Raw genomic sequence first — 19,650 nt, 5'->3', positions numbered from 1 at the left:
TGCTTTGTCACTGTTTCTTTACCTTTATTAATATTCAATATGTGATTCCTGGTGTAAAATCTTTGTTGCTGCTTCCAGAACATATATGTCTCTTCCTCAGTTTTCATGTGTCCCATTAAACAGAATGCCATGACACATCTAGTACTTATACACATTACTACCATTTCTGGAGTCTAATAAAAGAAAAGACATTCTCATTGGAATGTGTTCACATTGTAAATGGGAAGTAATGAGGTGGGAAACAAAGGCTGTGGATGGGTGACCCGAGTGTCAAGGCTTGGTATCAGTACCGGGGAAACGGGTTAATGTTAAAGGGAGGATGCGAGTGAATATGATGGTTGATGGATGGATGAAGAAAGTGTGTAGAGAGGCGTGGAGGGAGAGCAGAGGGGCTCTATCTGCCTGCTGCCTCTCCCCATAGGAACAGCTGTCTCTCAGACTGCAGCAGATGTAGATTCACAGAAGGGGGAGAGATGGTCTGACAACTCCCTTGCTCTTTCCTCTGCTCCTCTTTTGTTATTCCTGTGGAGTAAAGCATATATCTGTGCCACTTTACCATCATATCATGTTGTGACACAGGAGTACTTATTTACACTCTTCATAATGTCATAAAAACATCTTAAGGGCAGCCTCTTGCACACTTAAGTGGTCAGTGTTGTAGGATATGTTCTCTACCCTCTGCCACAGCTTAGATAATTGCTACTGTGTGCTGTCTAAACTGGAAACTCCTGCAATGAGCAGTTTAAATTTGATCAGTCCCAGGCCTGTCTACTGGAAAGAGATGTTTTCAATTATCGTGTTTCTATTTGTTTAACTCTCAGAGGCTTCTAATGGATAATAGATTGAAGTTGGCTGGTAAGAGGTCGTCTGGCTGCCTGATTTGTTTTGATTAAAATGTGGATATGGAGGAAACAGAATGTAATCAATTGTCTGGGTCTAGAGAATACTACTCTTAAAAAACTTGTTTAGTGACTAATAATGTAATAACACCTTAATATAATAACTTAGTCAAATGTAATACATGTTTCCTTTTTAAATTAAATGAATGAATTAAACGAATGAACAAAGCTTTAAATATGTGACAATAATTTCAGAAAAATGTGTTATGTGAAAATTGAATAGATAACCTTTTATGACGTCCTTCTAACCTTTTCCCACATCTTTTATTAAATCATCTCAAATGGGACACGCTAAAGTAGCACTAATCTGTAGTTTGTTTTATGGTACATTAATGAACACAAATAATATTTCATTAGTTAGGAACGTGTTAAATTAGGATGATTCATTGAAAAGGACAAGTTTGAAAAAATGACTCAAGTGATGATCACTTGATTATCTCAGCTCAGGCTTGAACACTAAAAATGATAATCTAAGTTATGAATTGGGATCATGGAGTTTGAAAGATGTGAGCATTTACCAGGAAAGAGGGGGTCCTAACTAAAGAGACTGAAGAAGAATGTTGCATTATGGGAACTGTAACGTCCATGGCTTTTAGAGTTTGACCTGCGTTAAGGACCTAGATGTCTGGTTATTTTAACCTCTTCAGCCTCCAGCACCTTTATGGAAGTGCGATACCAGACCACTGGAGACATGTTTTAACAGTTCCTACATGTTGCAATACAATAAATAATGAGTAAAGGATTAATGTTCATTGAAATCTAAACGTCGATACTGCATGATGACTTTGTCTTTATTGGTCATATATTATCCTCCCACATCACAGATCCTTTGGAATCATACCCTCATGCTTTGCAGAGAAATAATCTTCCAACCCACTGAATTGAATTTCAAATTTGAGTGACAGTCCCAACATTTAAAAAGAAACTGAACCAAATACGTCAGGATGAACTACAGGGAAATGTGTATGTAACCACAGTATGGTTACAATTTTCTCCTTTCTGTCCCATTTCCCTCTATATAAGCATGACATAGCTTCAGTTGAACATTATGTGATGTAAAACAGTGTGTTTCATCTTACTTTGAAACGACTTAAAGGAGGATTTGACAGAAATATCAGGAACATTAGGCTCCAAGTGGTTAAATAAAACTCTAAGCTCCCGTTTGCTGAAATTCTCATGAACTGATTATCGTCTCTCTGCATGCTGAGATCCAAGACCTTTTGTACAAGAGTGTCAAATCCCACATGTTTTACTGCTGATGTATCTAACCTAGTTTTGGTTTCAACTGCAGGAAGCTCGCTTCACTTTCTGGCCCCATTTGGGTTCATTTAAAGGATACTGTGCGCGATTATGTGTGTGTGCGTCATGCAAGCATAGGTGCGTTTGCGTGCAAATGCATGTGTGTTTTCTCCCATTGTAGCAAATTATCTTCTTCATTAATTTCGACACACAAGGAAATTAGCCTGTTCTCTGCTTGAGGCTACATCTAAATTAGAACCATTGGGGTAATCCAGAGATTTCAAGGGCTTGAGAGACTAAGCCTTCTTTGGGCTGAAATAGTCAAATAAAAAAAGACTCTGACATATCTAAGTGATTTATCTCAGTTGAGGCTATCAGGAAGCCTTTCATTGTTGTCCAACTGTCTGGGCAGTGTGATGTTTCTCTTGTTGCCTTTATTTTCAGTATCTCTGTATCTCTGTGTTGTATTGATTTGTGTGAGATCCAGGTTGAATGTAGCACAGTTCATCTTTACAAAGGATTTTTTTTTTTTTTTTTTAAACAATTTGACTCACATTATCCAAGTAGATTGTTCTCATGTTCAGCCCAGGTCCGTTGTTCCCCTCCCCTCCTCTTACTACGAATCACTGTCTCTTCTTCATATTCCTCTCTGTCATCCTTTCCCTGGTTCAGCCTGACTGTGTTTGTCCAGTGTCTGTTGCACGCGATGTGGGGAAGGCAGGCTGACTCTCCAGAGAGCTGGCGGCAGATTCCAAGCACAAGACATCTGACTTCGGTGTCAGAGGATGTGCGCTCAGATACTTGACTGCTGAACTGCCCATCTAGAGGCCTGTCTGTGCAGCAGCCCAGACACAATGGAGCGTGGGAGAGAAGGAGGAAGAGGAGGAGGAGAGAGAAGAAAGGACGAGGAGGTTAACAGCTGAGGCAGCCATGTACTGTGCTCCATACTGCCCAATGGGAGGTCTATTGAGTGAAAGCTCACTGTGCCTCAGTGGTTTGCAGTACAGCCTGGTTTTGTGCTGAACACAAGCACTATATTGGATGCTGATTCTGTTCCCTTGTATTTTATTTAGTTTCTTCTTGTGGGGTTCTTGTTTTTTTGGCTTCAGAAATACCTCAGAGGTCTATTTGTTTTGTTTTTTTTTAATTTAATGTAATGCAGTTGGTACATGCAGAATTCAGACCCTCTAATCCCATCTCAATTCAATCCTTAACAGCTCTAAGGTTGTAAACAGAGCAGAACATTTTCCTGCAGTTCGTCCCAGTTACAGAAGCAGGTCTGTTTCCTGGGGTGTCTCACCACTTCACCAAGTTATGCCACATTATGTTTGTTTTGACAGACCAGTTCGCACATGTCATGGGAGTTTAGCGTCAAAGCTGCTGGGTAAAAAAATTACACTGCTCTAACGATTGTATGCTAGTGACTAACCCTAACTGTTTTTAGGTTGTAAAAAGGATTCCTGCCCCTTGCAATCTGCTGGTTGTAGTCAAAGGTTACTTCATCACATGATTTGCCCCTGATGCACATAGATTCTTCAGTCCAGCACCCTTGTCAGATGTGATTTTGAATTTGTGGCAGTCACATATCAAATGCCCCAAAACAGTTCAAAACCCAATCCTTGAACAGTTCAGCAGATGACATTTAAACAGACTGAGCTCTTTCTACATGAGACACGGTTGATTTGCTTTAATGGTCATATTACATGGACATCAACCAGGAGGTGCTCATTGAAATGGTGTGTGGCCAGACAGCCCAGCATGAAGCCAATCTGCCCACCCTGACTGACTTGCCTCTGCAAAGTTAATCAATATTTAACCATAAGACATGCTGTGGTGAGGACCGTTTTAGTAAGATAACATCTTGCACTATCACTCAATCTGCCTTCTCTAATGGTGGAGAGTATATGTACAGCTGGCATTCATGAAATGTTGTATCACTCTGACTTTACTTTTTTGTTCCAATTTTAGCCATGATAACCTTTTCAGATAACAACCCTGGAACGTCATAGATCTTCAAAATGTTCATATTTTAATAGCTGAGATCAGTAAAATAAATCACTGGTTGTAGCATTGCTACAACTGTGATGCAGTTGACCTACTGTATGGCCGTCACAGACAAACATCACCATGAAGTAAAAACTATGAGTATGTATAAGATGTGGTTCTCACAGGGTTAGGGTACTGATGGATCTCTGCATTCTTTTTTCAATTGTGCTGACTTCAGTCTCTCCTGATAGAAACAGATTCCAATACGTGCATGGCCACGTGTTTGTGGTAAGGCAAAGTTCAGATCCCATGTATGTCCGTCCTGAGGTAGATCACATGAACATAAATAGATTCTGTTAGTCGTTGATACAGCTGCACTGTTCCATCCAGATACCTCTAAAGTGTAAATCAGTCATAACTAATAGGTTTTACTTCTCTGCTAAATCGGTCAAGTATGACGGACAAGTATCCAACACAGTCGACTGAGCATTCCTGTGGCAGAGGACAGCTAGATAAAAAGACTGTATCTAGCTGTCATCATCTATCAATAACAAATAATGGCTCTGAGCCATGGTTCTTTGAAGTGCTTAGGCAAACTGGTGTGTACAGAAGATATAGAACAACTGCTGATGACACAAATCAGCTCTATCTCTCCATTACTGTGATGTATCCCCCACCGGAGGTTCTTCTTTCTTCTCTCTGTGTCACTCTCCTCTTCTCTCCTGTCTCATCCCATATCCATGGCGGAATCTAGGTTACTTCTCAAGATTGTACCAAGCATATTTTTGTTGCATGCCTTCACTTTCTCTCTTTTTCTTTGTGATATCATTTGACATAAATCCAAAAACTATTTGATGTTCTTAAGTAAATTTAAGGAAATTTTGCTCTTTCAAGCTAGTTTTTTTTCCTTCAGAAAGACAGATTTTAAGCATTAAATAAACAGCAATAAAAGTATGTATAGTATAATGGTTGCATTTGGCAACCATCTTTTCCGTCTGTCCTTGCTGGACTGGCTAAAAACAACACGTGATGCACGATGTAAGTGAGAGCCGATCACAAGTGGTCACTAGAAATGCATGTGGAGTTGCATTCTAATACCAGGTGACGTGCTTAAAGCCGTCCTTTTAATGCCCGATCAGAGCTGTAAAAACTGCTGTATGGCTTTGTCACTGACTGGTCCTTCCAGAGCAAAAATCCAAACTAAGCAAATAAGTGGTAGTTTACCCACTCTGTGTTGTCTTGCATGTTTCCTGTAAGTGAAATGTTACAACATCAATCTAAAATCCAAAGGAAAGACGAAAAACAACCAATCTCTGTTTTCATGGTGACTGTTTATGTCCTTCCTCTTTTGTTGTAGTTTGTCTTTACCGCAAGATAATCCCTGAGCTGCTCATTAGATATAGCCTTTCTTCCCACTGGTTTTCCAGCACTACTCACTCACTGCTGCCATGTTGTTCAACCAGAGGTACCCTCAGCTAACCACCCCACTGGGGACAAGTGAGGGCCACTCACAGCAGTTCCAGTCATACCAAAGCAGCAGGTACATGAAATAATGAGAAAATTTTCTATCTATCTATCTATCTATCTATCTATCTATCTATCTATCTATCTATCTATCTATCTATCTATCTATCTATCTATCTATCTATCTATCTATCTATCTATCTATCTATCTATCTATCTATCTATCTAAGGTATAATCTCTAAAATATATGAATGATTGATTTAATGAATGGCAGAACACATACAAATCCTGGTTTTGATTTCTACTATTCCCCCTTTACTAATAAACTGAACGCTTAATATTCATTTTATGTCAGAGACAGTGCTTGGTTGTTATTGTAGGCCACGTTTATTTTCATAAATTAGAGGCTGTATGGGAATGTGAGTTCATGATCTTCTCTTGTTTTTGCATCTCTGTGTCCTCTTGTAGTGCATGTGTGTTGTATCTCTGCTTTTACATCTCAAAGATGAAAGCACACACTATCTTGCTGCTTCCCAAAACCACATCAAAACCTTTAATCTAGCTGGAATTATGGTGCATCCATTGAGTATAAGTGTTATTTTTAGAGTGTTTTTGGGCTAGCCTGTGATCAGAATGATTTGGATTCAAATGAGCTTGGCCATGCTAACACGAGTCTTTTGCAGTCTATTCAATCAGTGCAGCTGCGACTTGAAGTGTGTGCTCAAAATAGCTCAAATAATGGGACAGTATTCATTCCATGTGTGACTGATTCTTGAACAGATCCTAAAGATAAACCAGTTAATGTGGTAATTTAGAAACCGCTAAACTGTCAGACTAACATTATTTGATAAGGCAATGTACTGAATACTTAAGATTTTAAAAAATTTTAGCCCATTGTCAATGTTATTTTCTGTCTTTCTTCATCCCTGCAGTTTAAAGGTGCTGCCAGTGTGTCATTTCAGATGAGCAGCACAAATGGCAATTACAGCAAATGCCAGCAGTATCATTTGCATGTAAATGGCCTTTTTTATTTATCCAAGGTCAGTTTTTAACCTAACCCCAACCCTGAATTTTGTGTTTGGTTTGCTTGCTTATAAGCATGTGCCTCTGTGGGACCAACTGATATGCTGCTTATTTTGATGTGTTAAACACTGGTTTGTATTACAGTTTTAAAGTGCCAGTGTATTTCAGCATGATATTATGGGTTGTGGTCATACAATGGGGATTATGAGTTTGAAGGACATATAAACAAAAAACCTGTTTTGAAAATGTGTATAGACTGCTGGGACATTGGGACTGCTAATGTAGATACATTGATGTCTGTGTGCAGAACAAAATAATATAACACAGGCTCTAATCTGTAGCTGAATGGCCCAGGTTTTGTCTGTATATGACACCAGATGATTCTGTCTTAGGTAATCATACAGCATGTTCAACACAGGCATGTTGACAAATGACAAATGTCAACAAGAAGACCTGACATATACTAGCCTTCAGAGGCAATGGAGTTTACTACACAGATTATTCACATCACCTCATTAGAAATAGCAGGCAATAATAAGAGGAAATAAAAGAGAAAATATTAGTGACAGTTCTTGGAAATCATTGGAAAGGACATGCTGGTTCTCTTCTATTTGTAGTTTTTTGTCTGTTTAAATGCTTGATACTTTTTATGTATATATGTAATGTAAGAAAAGTGAATGATGCTCCTGAGTCCAGAGTGATGAGAGGACAGGTAATTCTCTGTGATGTAGCACTTCCTTGTAAATACTGTGTGAGTTGTTCCTTGACCCTGGAGCAGGGTGCAATCTTTTCAAACTAACTGTGCCTCTAATCTTTCATACCCACCAGCATGGTATGACTAAAACAATGAAGTGTGAAATACAGCAGACTCTGGGTAGATGTGTGGAGGTTGCGCTTCATTGTTATTATTTTAGGCTGAACTGTTTGTTAAAATTTTCTGTTTTGCTGCATGTCTTTTGTGTTTGTAATTGCATTGTTGGTTATCTGATTCTTTTTGTCAGTGTTGCTATTTTTATTGCATCACTGTGTTTGCTTGAATTACACAGAGAATGAATCTCTGAAAGAACTAATTAATTATTGCTGCTAAAGCAGGGGCCAAACCCTCGACTAAACCCTTCAACAAACACACAGACAGTATAAAACGTAAATGCTAACAAATTTTCTCTGCCGTGGACAGTATTAGTATTCCAGGAATACCAACACATGTATTTGCACTCAGCATTAAACGCATTCCTCTAAATCTGTAGAATACATCCATTTCTTTCTTTAATCTGCCCTCAACAGACAAGGATTTTCTCCTGTGTGACTCTGCATATCTTAGCCACCTCCACATAAAGCCAGTTATTTGCTGTAAATAGCCAGCCCTCTCCAGGGAATGGTTTATGGCATGTGACAGTGGGGATGACTACTATACTTAAGTCTACTAGTCATCTGCTCTTCAATCTATTTGTATCTGTTTGCTTGCTCTTCTATTCTCTTTTAAAATATTGGATAAAAAGACATCATTAAGGAAATTATATAAAATAAAAATAGAAGTAAAGTATATTTCCTGTTTATCGTTCCACATTTAAAGTAATGGTATTTATCACATTTATTCACCTTAACTGTGTGCAAATGCTTTGGAGCAATGGCAACTAATCATGTAAAGCAAAAGACATGCCAGGTCTCCAATAATATATTATATTACTTAAATTATATTTACTGTAATTATTACAATAAGAGACTATCTTCTAATAGTAATAATAATAAAATAAATAAATAAATAAATATCATTATTAGAAAATAATAATGGTTCTATGACGTCCATATAAATCAGCACAATTTTTCTCCATTTAGAGAAATCTTTCTTTTTACCAAGCAATGCCTTATGTTCATATATCATTTTATCAGTTGTTAAAAAGACTAAGTGCTACAGTAATTAAAAGAGTGCATGTAGAAAAACACAATCCTGTTCCTCCATTTATAGAACCTGTAGACGATATATGGTGAGGCCGACAAATGCATCATGACACAGAGAAGTTTTCTGCAGTCTTTGCTGACAAAATGCCATGACATGACCATAAAGCAGATGTGACACATTACCCTCATCCTGAGGCAAGTAAATGACTCACCTGTTTTGCTCTGAAAAGTATGTGAAAGTACTTTTCGTGACTCAAATTTAATTCTGCTCTGCCCACATCAACGCAGGAACTGACCATTAAAAACATTTCCAGCACTTAGCTGTAATTGTACTAAAGATCACAGCTTCACATCGGTGCATAACAAGCCACCAACGCTTGTACTCCACATGCTGTTCTCACAAATCCCGAAGTTTAAACAGCCCCTCAAAAAACACAGCTGCAGGAGCAATCCCAGCAGGTAGACAGCTTAGACATGAAATAGGCTTTTGGGATGTGCAGTGCTCTAGGCAATGTTACAGCATCTTTAATGGGACCAACACACTGACTTTTTTAATGCAAAGGGAGACACAACAATGGAGAAAGGCAGAGGAGTATGAAATTGTTTGTGTGAAAACACTTCCTAATACTCTTGACAAGAAAATGAGTTTCCTTATCTGGCATGTGGAAATGTGTTGCCCTCAGTAAGTGACCTTGTATGTGCTTGTGATGTTCAGTGTACTGTATGGACCTCAAGCAAATTAATTTGGAGCTTTTCAACTCTGTGTCCTCTTTTGAGAGGAGAAATTTTTCTTCTAGTGAAGGCCATTTTCAAGTTGAAGATCCCTTGAAATATTAGCAACCTTGCCTCTCTACAAAGCACCACACAATAGTTAGTGTTTGACTGTGACCATGAAGAATATCTGCGCAGCAATCAGAACACAAACTCCAGACTCTTATAGAAATATGTGACACCCCTGCAGGAAAGCATTTGTTCATGCATTTAAATAGGAATATTATTATAATGATGGATACATCTACTTATAGATTCTGCTTTTCTGCCAGTCTGTTAACTCTTCCACATGCCATTGAACATTAGCCTGTAATTGGTTTGAAGGTGTTGAGGGCTGTGTAGACCTCTCGCTGCTCACTCTCTGTTGTAGTTCAGGATGATGATGGCTCTAAAGCAAGAAGAGGAAAAACACCTTGTAGGATTTCTGTGCTGTTTCAGATTCATTACCTTGTTGAAATGGTTTTATGGGACCTTTTATCATTTAGTATCATTTAGTACAATAGGTCTTCTTTAGGTATGGAACTTTCTGATATTGCATTGTTGAGGCTTTGCTCGACAGTTTCTCCAATTTTCAAAAACCAACAATCCAACATTCACACCAACCTTGACCGATTTGTCAGGTGTTTGGAAATAAGAGAGTAAGCAGGGTTGGAACTTCTCTCTCAAGCCCTTTTTTATTTCTCTGTTATACAACCATTTGTAGCACTTTTTGTATGTTCATGTGAGAGCAACATTATGAAAGAGTCAGAAAATGTGGGAAGTTATCCTTTTAATTTTTAAAACCAATCTAATTTGGGGTTACAGTGTCTTACTGTAGAAGCAGACTTTAGAATTGCTACAGGTTTCACCCCATTAGCAACAACACTAAGATTGGTTCAGCTTGGGCAGACAAGTCATACATCCCACCACAGCTGATTGTCAGTTGATGCAGACTGTTGCCTTCAGACAAGCCAGTCTGTTTATTCTGTCAACTCTTCATTCATCCCTCAGACATATTCTGATGTTCACTGTTTGTGCCAATTTTCACCCATGAGCTGCCTCTGGTCTGGATCCTTACTAATAACTTTACTAGGTATGGTATCTTTGTGTAAAATTCAGTATTTCATATCTCATATCTCAGTGATATGTCAGTGATCTGTCAGTGTCTGTTTAGTTTTGCTCCGATGCCCCTGGGGGATTTAATGTTGCTCCCTCATAGTGTTCAGTATTCTGTGTGGACTCATACAGGGATAGAAGCTGTATTGCCAAACACTACAATAGTGTGGAGTGTGCTGGAGTAAATGGATTTGGTGTATACAGATTGTTCTCATTATTTAACAAGTAAGGTGACCAACAAGCCAATTTCCAATGAGCCCAAACTGTTCTCCATTAAATAGAATAAAGAACCTCAGATGCGGCTTCTGATCTGTTCAAACAAGCGTCTGAGATCCAACAGAAAACAGCGTCTTACTGAGATCAAACAGCTTCTGCCAGACTGTACACTGAAGCCAGACCTCGATGGACTCATAAAAATCTGCCCTCAGAAGTTATGATTGTGTATGTGTGTGTGTACATGCATGCATGAGGCTTTGGCTGGTGTATGCTGTAAGATGAGACCTTTAGGTCCCGGGGGTTCGGTGCAGTACATCATATGTAGTAGAGCCATTTCTTTGCTTAATTGTGCAGCGCGTTTGAAGGAGCTTACTTGAGCAGAAAATTGAATAGAAAACACTTAAGTCAACAGACTCGTACATTATCTTTTGAAAGCAGAAGGGGGTTGGCAACAGGGTGGCTTCTGCTGAGATGAGAGATTACAGAAGAGGTTCTTTGAAGGATGTTATAGTATCTTGAACAGACAGAATCCGTTTTATACTTGGTTGTTCTAAATCATTCTGGTGTGTACCCTGAAAAAATAGTAAACCACTTTCCCCCCTGCTGTCTCCAATAAATGTGCTCACCAGAATATTCACGATTTAAAGTGTTTTCTAACATCTAACCAAAATCCCTCATGCGTAATCATAACATCTCACTTTGCCTCCAAGCTGTGAACTTTATGTATTCTTAGCTCCATCTCAATCCAGTGGTCTTTTTCTTGGATGTAGTTTCCTCTAAATTCAACATTTGTTCCTTCCTCTGGAGCTTAGAACAAACTTCCCTGAACAATGCCAGAACTTGTAATGTATTCCAAAAGAGCTCATGTGCAATTTCAATGAAATCCTGTGTTTGAATTATTTGAGAAAGAACATTTTTCAGGTAAACTAATGTACAGTAGGATGGATTTCATTAGTGAACTCTGTCATGTGCAATTTTTACAGAAGTAGTGGCACAGATATTAGTGAGCTAATTAATTAAAAAAACAAACCAAACAAACTGACAAATCATCATTGTGTTAAAAACAGTTTGGAAATAATCAGGTAATGGAAGGTACACCTTATAATGGGATCCAATGGACCACCAACAGACTCTGTCGGCTCAAAAACTTGATAAATGAATAAATAAGTCATCATAGATAAATCATCCCGTTTTTTAATGACATTATTGTGTCCATCTCCAGTATATACAGTAATCATACATTGGAAAATATCATTCAACTTTATTTCTACATCGGTTTTAAATCAAATATTCAGTTAAAGAAAAGGCAAACGTCACATGTAGTGTCTATGATTATATAGGAAAATCTACCTTTGTTCTGAGGGGGAGGTGGTGACACAGGAGGAGTGACTCCTCATGCTCAGGACATGTCTGGTATTCTCATAGTTGATTGTTTTTCACTGAAATGACCCCATATTTTTTGTCATTTATTAATTTTTTTCTTCTTTTAATATGAAGTAAAATGTTTGCAGTGTACGATAACTGATGAGGTGATCCTCTTCAGGCCAAGCTCACAGTCTCATAGACATTGAATCTGATTGATTTGTCATTCTGTTGTTGGGAAATCGTTTTGACTTATGATGGAACCCTCATCCACAGCCATCACTGTCACCCATAATGTCTTGTAATGACAAATGAACCTTTATTCTTTCCATCTGTCTTCTCTGCCGCACCGTAGAGATTAATACAGCCATTGAACCTTGTGTTCGATAACCCATTTACTTTACCTCGTCTTTCACTTCGCTTTTCATATGTCATAGACCTGTGCTGGGAGGTGGAAATACACTCAGATCTCTGTGATTTTATGTAATTATTTTAATTATGCACATTTTCAGTTGTTTTTCATCCAACAATCACCTTTTGTCCACAACTCTAGGGTGTGTTTTTCCATCTTACATCATAGCATTACATAGACCCTGTGGATCTGGAGATTAGGTTAAATGCTCACAGCCCTATTCATTAATATAACATGTTAACAAACCTGGGCTTGGAGCCATCATCTTCCCATCCATTTGAGTCTAGATTTATTGCAGTGAGACTCCGTGGCCGCTGTGTCTAATTGCTCTTTTGTCTTCAGTCCTCCTGAGGCACAGACACTGGGAAAGGGTGGACCTGCAGCTTAGTTACAAATCCTTTTACTTTATGCTTAGTGTCTTGTCTCAACTACACACACCAGTAATCTAAGTGAAAACTATGCATTTTTTTTTATCTCTGTTATTGAAATTTCATCAATTTTTTGAGTTAAAAGAAAAATCTCTTTACTAGAAGTTTATCATTCAATATCTACAATATGTGGAATCCACTGGTGGTGAGTCTTTTTGTGCTGTTTTGTGCCATCGGTCATTTTCAGGACATTTGTGTTTTTTCATGGATATCTCTTTTTTTTAAAAAAAAAAACACAGCTCTACATATCTGCATAATGATTCATTCATTTTCATTCACCTTGTTTTAATTAAGAAGGAAAATGAAGTCTGGGAAAAAAAAGCTAATCTTTATTAATTGGGCTTTCTGCACTGCTGATTTGCTGAGGGGATTGTTATAAAACATTCTCTGAAGTCACATGACACTTCATTTATCATCAGTTGGAAACCTTCCCCTTGGCGCTTAGAGCTCCACAAATGTGCGTGCGCACACACACACACACACACACACACACACACACACACACACACACACAAATACACACACAAGACTGTCAAGCTGAAATCAGTACACAAATTGTTTTCTAGTTGACATGCGATTTCCCATCTCTATCGCCTTGTCTTTTATCATCTCTCAGGATTTGATCATAAGTGTGGTGCAGTTCAGCGGTGAAAAAAATCTTTAGTGGTTTAGTTCAGTGGGCAATTCCCAGCTGGCAGTTAAACCTTACATCATACATCTGTGTGTGATTGTACTCTGAGGTTAGTTGTGGACAGGTTAGCCATATGCACAGGGGGACAAAATTTTCCAGATTGGGCCCCTCATCCACGCCCATTCCCCCACCACCAAGATGGGGGGTAAACAGCTCTATCCTGTCACTTATGCTGTCAACCTCACCTCTTGCTTCTTCCCAAGCTGGCTCTCCTGTAACTACAGCTATTCCTTCCTGAGTCTCTCTTGCTGCTTCAGCTTCCACATCAGCACTGGTTGAAGTCTGGAAATACACTTAACAAATTAATTGGACAGCTAATCACACTGGCCGGACTGTTTAGCTTTCCCATGTGTGTTTTCTTAAGTTTCTAGGTGCTCTGTTTTGCCAATACCTCTGGTCCAGACTGTCTCAGAACGAGCCCTTTTGAGTCTGAAAATATTCATCTAGACTGAGGGAGGAAACATTCAGCATTAGATTTAAAGAACATTACCATTAAAATAAAAACTAACCTACTTCCACAAGGAGTCGATATTCACGAGCAGCTATGTACAGCTGTCTTCTTGAAGGGGAAAACCCAACGACAATCTGTCCTCTCTTGCATGATCTTTTTTTTTCATTCAGAGTGTGCAAAGGGGGGAGGGGACAGACAGGTCCATCAATGTGTTAGAGAGAGAGAGAGAGATCGATATTTATATGTAACTACATATACATTGTATTGTTAGGGATATAAGTCAGTAAGTTAAGGAAACATTCCCTTGAAGTTCTCTGACAGTTCCACAAAAATAACTTTGTTATTAATAACTGTTATTGTTTGTAGAACTTTAAGAGAACCTCATTGTCATACTTGATCCCAGTTAGGTGTCAGCCGTAAATCATAGCACTGGCACCCCCTGGGCCTTGGGCTGAGGTACTCCTTGAAGCCCTGACAGCATTCTTGGTCGTGGATCACAAGGTGATGTTGCTGGCGGGGGCTGCCTTTAGTCAATATCTCCTGTCTGAGATCATCAAGCCTGTCTCTAGCCAGACCCTGACCCTCTACATTATCCGTATATCTGTAATTAAAGGCAGTCGAGGTGAACTGAGGAGAGGAGGCATTCATGTTTCCTCAGCAGGCAGACTGACACACAGACAGACAAAGTTACAGCTTTTTTTTTTAAATCTCCAGCCTTAGATCAACAGATGTGTTTGGTTTTTTTGAAGGTTGCTGTGTGTGTATTTGTATATGAGGGGCTGGGGTGGTGGGTATCAAGGCTAGTATTTTTGTGCATTTTTAATTAGCTATAACCACTAGGGCTGCAACTAACGACTATTTTAATAGTCAACTAGTCACCGACTATTGAAACGATTAGTCGACTAATCGGATAATTATAAATTTTTTCTTAAATTTAGCATGAAGTTGCTTTAATTATGTGGCAAATGATAATAAACACAAGAAAGATGGGTATCCAGGCTAAAATGCTCCCAAACTTTAGAAGTTTTGGTACACGTAGCTGATGTGTTGGACGCCGCCATTTCTGTGTACGTTACCGCGACTCTCGGCAGAGATTGTAATTAAGTGAGATGCCTCACTCTGTTGGAAAAACACGTCTGGCAACAATAGTCGACAATGGAATTCATTGTCGACTATTGCTATTATTGATTATTGTTGACAACGTTGACGAATCGTTGCAGCCCTAATAACCACAAACAGGTTAATTTGACTGTTTGATTTTGATTGTTTGCCAAGGTTTCATCATGAGTATCCAGTGTCAAAAGCAAAATATTCTCCATATTTATGCATTATATCACTTCTCACAGTTGCATGTCTCAAATTGCCAGTGGCCATGTGTCAAAAATTAGCATATATACATAATCCACTTATGCTGCTATGCTTGGTAGGTGCATGGCCGTCCATACTAATTACATGGACCCTGGTTCACCATGATGGCAGATCCGTGCAGCTGACTGGGAATGAAGTGGCAGTTCCTGTAGGTATGTCGATGCCCTTTGAGCTGCCAAATCTCTCCTACAACTACCTCTGCTGCTGCAAACTCAGGTCATAGGTTAGCTGGGTCTTATTAAAGCACTGCCAAAGGCAATAACCGGAGTCATATTGCCTGATAATTCTCTCTTTGGTAAAGCCTGGGTTTCCATGATAACAGCTTAAGACTACAAAGCAGAGCTTGGTTTCTTACGTTACTTAGTTTGTGGGAATTGTGGGATTTTGGCATTTTTTCTGTTTTTAACATAGTTCAAAACAAACAAAGAAGCTCTGTGCGAGCACAAAATATTTGAAGACAGTCTGACCCATTTTAAGAAAATTAATTTATTACCTGTTATGAAAGTGTTTTCTCTCTGGGTTTGTCTAAATGTTTTCAGCTCATTAGCCTGCTATGTGACTTTTCAGTTCTCAGCACAATAAATACAATTAATTTTAACTGCTGGTTTGTATCGCGAGTGATGTTAATTAGCAATGTCTTTATTGTACTGGGTCCCTGCACTTGCACTGCACAAACTTCATCTCTTTTATGTGCCTCCTGTTTTGTTCCTTGGGGAAGGCTTTCAGCTATTAATGTATACTACCAGTTTATAATCAGGTTGTGAGGGAATAAAACAAAATGCCAAAGACTTTCTGTTCTGTGTAGAGTCAATAAAGAAAAACAAAGATCTGTATCACTGTTCTGTAGATTTTTTTTGTTTTGAATATTCATTGCTACAAGGCTCCTCCCAGTCTTGTTCATGAGCTGAAACTGCAGTGTGATCCAAGTTGCAGGAGTAGGGTTTGATTTGAACATTACTCTGCACTCCATCAGCCTGTGTGTTCCACTGAAGGTAATCGCCTCAACTGTCTGATCAGAGATTCGTCCATCACCACCCGCAGCTCTTATTGAACCAGACCTCTGGAGAATTGGAGAAGTTAACTCCAACTGCAGCTCAGAGCAGTGCTTTGATTGATGGCATCACTGTTATTGCTCCAGTGGGAATGCTAACATAGACAACTGACCTGTTGCCTTTACTGACACCTTCTGTCTGGTGATTGGCAGGTGTCTGTGGCTGATATGCTTAGACATGCAACCCTTGCATTAACCTTGAGCTCCCACCCCCCCTCCTCCTGTGGGTTTGGGGGATGTTTAGGTTGATATTAAGCTGCCAGTGGAGTGGCAGCTGGTCCTGTCTCACGCTTCACCTCTGGTCTCTGGAGCTTGCAGCCCAGCCAGCCGTTTGTAATTAAAAGTGCATAAAGACAGATCAAGCTCTTTGCTTTTCTCTCCACCGGAGATGCCAGAAGACTGAAAAAGAATCCGCTAGATACCCCTCACCACTGACCTCCGGGGAGAGCTCCCTCATTCATAAGCCTGCAAAAATAAGACGTTTAGTTTTTGCCCTTAATTGCATCCCAAGACAATAAACAATGTGGGTTTAGCACTGATTTTTATCCAGGCTCACCACAGAACAACTCATCATTATAACTGCCCCCAAAGTTTTAATTTTTCTTCTGCTCCTCAGTTTGTTCTTGTGTTCTTATGTCCATTTCTGATAATTCATCTTCAGGGTGAATTTTTGCCATCATGAGAAACTCATGCTGTTAAGGAACACAGGAAAACTACCTACCACCCCTGATGAAGCCAAATGTGTAATGCAGTAATCACAGGCAATCATCAGCTCACTCCAGGATTGTTTCCTCTAGTCCTGGCTGTCCCTGAAGAAGCCTCTCCAGCCAGGCCCCAAATCTGACACAGAAAGAGAGACAGAAAGAAGGTTTTGATGAGGCAAAACCATTATTATCTCTGTCCCCTTTACAATTTAAAAAGTTTAAAGTATTTTATTGTTGTTGAGTCACACATTTGTATTAGATTCTGCTTTGTCAACATGAAGAATTGACAGTAAATCTAAGGGTGATAAAGTGAAGGGAATTGAGTGGAGAGGAATGGTGTTTGCAGAAATTGTTCTCAAAAACTGCTGACATATTTAACCCTATCTACAGCAAGACATTGAATTCAAAGCATGAACTGTGATTTTTGTTTTCTATATCTACCTTGACTGTGTTGCTGGCAGAAGTGCCTACATATCTATCAGGGGCTGACAGGTAGCCACCCACGAAAGCCGTGACCTAGAAACCACCATCCATGACCTTCATGGTGCCTCTGCATCTAGGTGGACAGAAGCCATTCTCTGCTTCAAAGCGTTTTAAAATTGAGGTCTTGAAAGGTGCAACCTTTATGTCTGAAGCCAAAGAGATCCTTAAATTTCACCCAACAAAAATCCCCACATTCAAATACCAAAGTCTTCCTTTTCAGAAAGAAACAGAAGCACACAGCGAAGACTATTAGCATAGAGAGAGCCTGGCTGTCAGCAGTGCTGCTATTGTCTGTCTGGCTGTGTCTATCTCCCTTCACCTTCCAGCTGTGTCTGCTGGAGCTTTCCTTTGCTCAACCTGCTGCAGTCACACTCTTTCAATCAGCACAGTCAAAGCTTGCCCATACATATTTACCAGCACCAATGCTAATGTGCTCTCTCACAGCCACATATTCATATTTACCAGCTCTAATGCTCAGGGCTCCCTATTTCACATTTTATTAAGGGATGCTTATTGAGGTGTTATTGATGTGGCAGCAATTCTCTGGCCTCAGGGCAAATACTCAGTGGGAAGGGCAATGGGTCCGTCGCTAAAGCAGTGATACAGTACTAACTCTTATGCAACAGTACACAATATCAACACAGATCATGGTGCACTTAAATTTCAGTTTTAATGTACTGTATTATGTAGCCTTTATACATGTGATAGATTTTTAATTCAATTAAACAACTTATCATTTAAGTATTCTGTTTACAACAAAATAAAACAAAAACAAAGTTGGAGCCTCTCAAATATATTTCACTGTTTTTTTATAGCATTGAATATTTTGGGGTTTGTACTGTTAGAGGAAAAAGTGATTTTTGAACACATTACTCTGGGTTCCCTAAGAAGGTGATGGGCATTTTTCACTATTTTCTGATATTTTATGTGCTAAAACAGTGGTTCCCAACATGGGGATTGGGGCCCCCGAAGGGGTTACACGGTAAATCTGAAGGGGCCACAAAATTATTGATGTGAAAGTTGAGCCAAAAACATATTTATTCTACATATTTATTTTACACAGTTATGTTTTGGTCACAAAAAGAGTACATTTGCAACCAAAGACAAGAGGCTGAAAGAAGACAAGGCTTTGTTTTAGGAATCTAAATAGGAATCTTTTGTCTACTTTAATACATTTGTTATAGATGGTTTTATCTAACAAATGAGCACATATACTGAAAAAATTTATAGAATTGGAGTCATTAAAGGGCACACCTGCAGTGCAGTACTTGCATAGAGCACAATAACCTCAAGCAAGTCCAGTTGCCTAGACAAATAATCCAGTATATTTCCATATAGCCTACAAGACACTTATGCCACCCTTTTCTCTCTCATCACCTGCTGGTCACTCACCATGGCCTCGGGCAGCAAAGTGGAAACGCAGCAATCCTGGCACTGCCAGTACACAATCTGAGTCCAGCCACCGTAGAGCACACCAGTCTCCCTGTTCCATCTGTCACTCTGCTCCCATAATCCCTTGCTCCTGTAACTGATCTAATGACATGTCTTTTTCCCAGAACAATGGGGAGAACTGGGTTGTGTGAGTTGTATCCCAATATGCAAGAGCTTGGGGGAAAAAAAACTGTGATAGGTTGATGTTCAGAGTAAATGTTAAAGGGCGAGGCCAGTGTTTTTTAAGCTTCTGCTAATTGTCAAGGTTGTCCTTCGCCTTTACATTATTCCTGGTTAGCCTGCAGACAGTCACCGTATTAGTGGAGCTAATGTTCTTGCCTGCATACTCTGATCTTTTCATTCTTCTTTTTATTATTATTATTATTATCTCAGATGATTGCACACAATACATACACAAGGAAACATTGTTATTGCTGTACCAACAATCATGAAAATACAGGATATTGTGGGTTTATTGTTTTATATAGTGGCTGAATATTCATTATAGATTCTAATGTCAATACAAGTGCAAGCCCTGCTGTATGAACACACTCTGTGCGGGTTTAACCTCTATCACACCTGTCAGTCAAAACACTTTATACAGTGTTTACAAAGGATGAGGGACAATAGAGATTTCTGAGTAATTACATTGACAGCAGCAGGCAGGTAAATCACA

General features: G+C 39.2%; 1 protein-coding gene across 1 annotated transcript in view; it reads left to right on the top strand.

Moving 5' to 3' along the window:
• Nucleotides 1–19,650, top strand: part of sash1a (SAM and SH3 domain containing 1a) — a 228,528-nt gene that overhangs the window by 48,484 nt on the left and 160,394 nt on the right. The window lies entirely within an intron of this gene.

This window comes from Trachinotus anak, unplaced genomic scaffold (genome assembly GCF_046630095.1).
Source record: "Trachinotus anak isolate AG129_WGS33_773 ecotype Australia unplaced genomic scaffold, CSIRO_AGI_Tana_v1 ptg000005l, whole genome shotgun sequence".
In the NCBI taxonomy this organism is placed as follows: domain Eukaryota; kingdom Metazoa; phylum Chordata; class Actinopteri; order Carangiformes; family Carangidae; genus Trachinotus; species Trachinotus anak.
Note: the sequence above shows the minus strand (reverse complement) of the source record. Positions and strands in the feature narration are given on the sequence as shown.